The following is a 6,000-nucleotide window of genomic DNA, read 5'->3' on the forward strand; positions in this document are numbered from 1 at the left end:
AATTCAGGACTACCCCCTATGCCGGAAAAGTTATGGTGACAGTCTTCTGAGATTGTGATGGCGTCATTCTCGTGAATGTGATGCCAAGAGGGTCAACCATTAATTTAGAGGCATACGTGAAGACTCTGAATAAACTCAAGAACCCTTTCCGACTTGTTAGAGTGGACTAGAATCCAGCAGAAATCTTGCTCCAACACGATAATGCACGCCCACACATAGGTCTGAGAACCTGGGAGCACAACGGCAAATTGGGTTGGACATCATTTCCTCATCCACCCTACAGTCTAGACCTGGCACTCTCTGTCTCTTTGAGCCTCTTAAAGATTCTCTATGGGGAACACACTTTGAAAATGACGAGAGTATCAGCCATGCAGTGAAAACATGGCTACGCCTGCAGGACAAGAGCTTTTACTAGCAGGGAATACATGTTCTTCCACAACATTGGCGTACGGCCATAGAACGTAGTGGAGACAACGTAGAAAGACAGGCTACGGACAAGAAACGTTGTTGTATATTGTCACCAAATTCTGATTTTTAACAATAAATATGTTCTAAGAAAAACACGTGGGGCACTACGTATTGAACGACTTTCGTATTAGTGTCTCTGGGCTAATGTTTGCACATTCATTGCGAAATTGCTGCTGCATATCTTCGGGGGTTGTTGGTACATCCCCACAGGAAAAAATCGGCAGAAGTCAACTGGGTGAACGCGCGGTCCATGTTTGAGGACCACCTCGTCCATTCCATCGACCCAGGTAGTTTAGATTCAAAACTTCTCGAGCTAGTCGTGAATAAAGCACTGGGCATCCATCGTGCTGAAACCAAATATCCAGTCTTCTTTGAAGTGGAACATCGTCCATTAGTATGGGTAAAACTGAAATACCTGGGCTAGGTTATACTTGTGGAAAGGGGCCGAAATAAGTTACTGTCAGCTGCACTCAACATATAAACTTTATTTCAAAACACACAATCACACAAACAAGAATCAAAACGCTCAACGTTTTAACGAAAGACCTCCTTTGATTTAATTTAGATCGGCTGAAGGCTACATCGAAAATCCAAGGCACAAGGCCTAAGCAAAGAATTGAGGTACAGAAGATCTTATGGATATTTCACTTGTTTAGAAAAAAAATTGTTATCTTCAATATATGTAGGCTGAAAGTCTTAGCTAAATTTTTCCCATAGAAATCGGTTGAAAGCCTCACATTAATCAAGAACAGCGTTACGGCTTAAGGCTAAGACAAAGATTTTCAAAGTTTAATCTAAGCATGCTGAAAACTCGGCTGAAGGCCCCATATCAACAAAGCAATTTAAGAGCTTAAGGTCTAGGAAGAAGAGCTTTCAATTTGAAAAGGGTGAAGTCCTTATCTTAAAATATTTCGTGTAAAATTCGGCTGAAGGCCTCATAAAAACTAGAAAACATTTCTTACGGCTTAAGGTTGAGACAAAATTTTTTAACTTCTGATTGGAAAAGGCTGAAAACTCGGCTGAAGTCCACATACCAACTTGAAACTAAATTACGGCTTAAGGCCTAGGCACAAGGAATTTTCAATTTTAATTTTGAAAGGCTGAAACTCGGCTGAAGTCTACATACAAAACAACAACAAAAATTTTTTTTGGCTTAAGGCCTAAGAAGAAAAGCCTTGCAATTTTAATAAGCTGAAACTCGGCTGAAGCCCACACATAGTACTCAAGACTAAAAAGGAAATCACTATGTAAAACACAAGGAGCGATGCTCAGAAGGTTTCAAGGATCGGCCTGGGAAGGTAACACTAGCGAACGTTTAGTTGAGACAGGCAGCCAGACCGACAACCTCTTAATCGAAAGGCAACCCAACCGAAAGCCAGCCGACGAACCAACTAAGAAGATCAGTTCTGCTCCACTCGACCAGCAAAACGACAAGAAGATGTCAATAGCACAACTTTCTGGATACCGGTGGCCAATCCAGCCAAGTCGGAATAACCGCCCAAAACTGCCAACAACACCTCAGCTGTCGAACTACACGCCGTGCTGGACAGCATCAACACGACGAGGAAAATACACTGCCAAAAACTTCGTCAACGACCAGGGCAGGTCATCGGAACGCAAACGGCCACAAGGCAGAAGATACCGCTGGTACACTTCATTAATGAAGGGATGAATTAAATTAAGTTAAACCACACAAGAAGACAGCTGCAGTTCTAGAAGAGATGTGATAGCAGTTGAGGCTTGATAGTAGGTTAAGTAAGCACTCAACTTTAGTGTTCAGGATCGGTGGGTGACGAACTTCGTAAACCTCGCAAGAAGCGCCTCATAACTCCAAACGCACGTGCACGCCACCAGCGGCTCCGGCCTGACAACGCGCCACGGAAACTTCCTTGTTGCTCTACCGCAACCGACCGACTGCCACATACAGCACACCTGGAAAATATATCAGCCGCACCAAAGATAGTAAAGCAGTACTAGTATCGATACATGCTGCTGCTGCCACTCACGGAGAGAAGACAGCAACGCTATGGCGGTAACCGAAGAAGAAATAAGATACCACTGGACTGCAACCAATGATAAAAAAGCGAGGCATGACGCTAGCCAGCCACAGCTCAAAAACATTATCCATAATGTCGCTGTACATTTGATCAGTTATCAATTACCTGCGCACCAATAATACCGCACCGAACTTTGGACACTCCAATGGCGATGATGTTCAACTTGCCTTACACAGTGGGGATTCTCCACTGACCAATAATGCATATTATGACGACTCACTTGACCACGATTCGTAAAATTTGATTCATCAGAGAAAAGTGTTTGTGAAATGAAATTATCATTGACTGCCAGTTGTACCTCTAACCAGTTGGAGAAATTCAGGCGATTGTGATAATCGTCATCATGCAGTTCTTGATGCAGCAATAAATGAAATGGATGCTATTTGTGTGCATAGAGTATGCGCAGAACACTTCTTTGTGAAATTCCTGAACCTCACGCTATTTGCCGAGAACTAATGTGAGTATTCACCGCAACCGCAGCTAAGACATTCACTGTGTTATTTTCGTTAGTCACAGGCCGGGGTGGGACTCCTCTAGATTTAACAATTCCCATTTCAGTAAACGGGCAGACAATGCCTTGAAAAGTCGTTACAGACGGAACATTCCTATCGAGAAACAGAGTAGCATACCTCTGCCAAGCTTCGTCAACATTTCTATGAGCCTCAACGGGCGCAGCAATGATATCGATCCTCTCTGCAGTCATTAACATCGTGGAGCAATTGCGACAAGTTTTTTTCTTTATTGTGATTTTCAAACCTTTACATAAAGGTAGGCCAGCAGCGGCCTATCTATGCCGCTCTTCAGCCATAGAAAAACATACATTAAACAGGAAGACATAATTGGGACAAGCTGTCCGAATCATTGAAGGAACATGCACAGTCTGATCGCGGAGTGAGCACATGATCACGGTCTGTGCTTTATTAGATTGTGCGAGGTGTCACATGATAGCATTATAAAATATTTAGAAAAAGTACTTCGATTGTCCTAATTAGGTGTGCATTTGTTTGAGATTGTACCGTTTTGCAACTATTGTGACCTCATTTCTATGTTTGCCGATTACAGCGCCATCTGTCATGAAACGTAAGAAATGTTTCATATAAAAGGTACATGTTTTTTCACGGAGAATCCAAATCTGCAATAAAAATACGGGTTTCTGTTTAACATTTCCGAGTCACCTCCCGTCCCGCCCCTGGAGATGGTGCAAAGGGGTCGAGCGTTTGATAATGGACGTCCCTCCTCGATGAGGACAAGGTTTATCACCACTTTATTTATCCGATGTATATTTCGCCAAATATTCCGACAAACAGTTTTTAATGCCTCATCCTGTATATCTGTGAGATACCTCTTCCTATCGTCCCATCTGCCTCACCTCCGTGTTCAGGAAGGTCTTCGACACCATCTTCTCCCGTTATTCATCGCCACCTTAACCAGCACCACCTTCCAGCCTTCCTTCTCAGACGACGAACAGCACCTTAACTTTACCAATCTTCTTTCCCTCTAACTTAACTCCTGTCACACCGCTATCTTTGTTTTCAGTGACTCCAGAAAGACTATAACCGTGTCTCGCATCCTTGGGTCCTCTTCAAACTCAAAACCCATGCCCCCCCTATCAATTTCGTCCATCTCGTTGCTTCCTTCCTCTCCCGTCGTCCCTCCTTTGTCACTATCAACAATTTCAACTTCTGTACCTTCTATCCCCCTGCTCGTGTACCCCAAGACTCCGTCCTTTCCCCTCTATCTCCTGTACACTGCCGATAAGCATAAACCTACCCCATCTGTTCATCTACTCGAATTTGCTGATGATACCGCCTTCCGTTATCCTACCCTTCCATGGTCCCAAAGTACCCTCCAAACTCACCTTAACCACTTCACCACTGGGTGCAGCCAGTGGTTCCTTCGTATCAATCCCTCCAAGATCCTGGCGATCATCATAGGCCGCACCACCCGCTCCATGTGTCTCCATGATTTCTACCTAACCGTTTATGGCTGTCCTATCCACCTAACTCCTTGGCCTCATCCTCGACCGCCACCTCACCTAGACTCCCCATCTCCTTACAAGCCAATACAAAGCTCACAACAGACTCTGTCTCCTGAAACTCCTGTCCAGCCAGATATGGGGACGTCATCCTTCCACCACTGTTCACGCCTACAAATCCATGATCTGCCCCATCCTTTATTATGCCAGCGTTGCTTGGATTTCCACCCCTCCCAGGTTCTATAAAGCCCTCGAAATCCTAGAAAGCCATGCACTCCACCTCGCCTTCTGTATCTGCCTTCTGTCCCCTGCCTGTATCCTCTAAGACTACATCCGCTTTCCCCACCTTCTCGTTTTCCTTGAACACATCTGTGCCCTGTATATTGTCTGCTGACTCAATGCCCCCCACCCCATGGTATCCCCCTTCCTCTCCACCCCAGTCTGTTGCGACATCTTTACCCTTGTGTCCCACCGTCTCTCCATCTCCACACCCTCCACATCTTTTCCCAATGCAAATTCCAGCAGCTACACCTCCCAAATAATGAGCTTCACCCTGACGTCTACCCTTCCTACCAACTCTAACCCCACCTTCCTCCTGCCTCTTCCTCAGGGCTCCCTCTCCTACCCCTCCTTTCTCCTGAGCAGCTGTCCCCCTCCTACACACCCTCCCTCTCCTGTGCTCCCCTTCAGTGTCTCTGCACTCCCTCCTGCCTTGTCTTCCCTCTTCATCTCCCTCCCTGCCCATCTCCTGCCTCTTGGTGTGCCTCCTGCCCCCTTTTTTCCTCCTCCTCCCACCCCACATTCCCCCCACCCCATCTTCCTCCCCTCTTTTTCCCTCCTCTCCAGCCTCCAGTCCCTTGGCAGGTCCCTACAAGCGGTTTTTTTATTCTTCATGAGTTCTCTGTAGTTTCCAGTGGTTTATTTAAGTGTCTTGCTCTGTGTGATTTTTATCTGTGTGTTTGACTCCAGTGTTTTTAAGTGTCCTTTGATTTACCGGTTATGTTCTTTTAACTTTATGTCGATTTTTAACTGTCCCCCAGTGCATGTCCCCATCTTAGCGTACATTTTAACTCTCATCATCTCCCTTTACTCTGTGTTTTATGTCCCTTCTTTCTATTCCCCCTTTTTATGTAATCACCTTTCTGTATTTTTGTATAGCCAATTGGCTGAAGAGCAATGGACCGTGCTTCTACCAGTACTCTCCTGCCCATATGGGGCAGGGGAATGAAATTACAATAAAGAAAAAAATCTGTGAGTGCATGCGTATTTATATATTTTGAGTATGAGCTATACTGTTTCCACACACCATGTGTGTACTGTAGACATTCTCTGCACATTAGATTACATTTGCTGCTGCTGCTGGCTATATCAGAGAAGGTCATACATATTTAATTTAATGTTATGTCTCACAGAGGAACTGCAAAAGTTATCCCACGTCAATTGTAATTAAAGTACATGAGTGAATGATCTGTCAATAGCACTACAACGTTATAAGCTGTG

This window comes from Schistocerca serialis, chromosome 2, assembly GCF_023864345.2.
Source record: "Schistocerca serialis cubense isolate TAMUIC-IGC-003099 chromosome 2, iqSchSeri2.2, whole genome shotgun sequence".
Lineage (NCBI taxonomy): Eukaryota > Metazoa > Arthropoda > Insecta > Orthoptera > Acrididae > Schistocerca > Schistocerca serialis.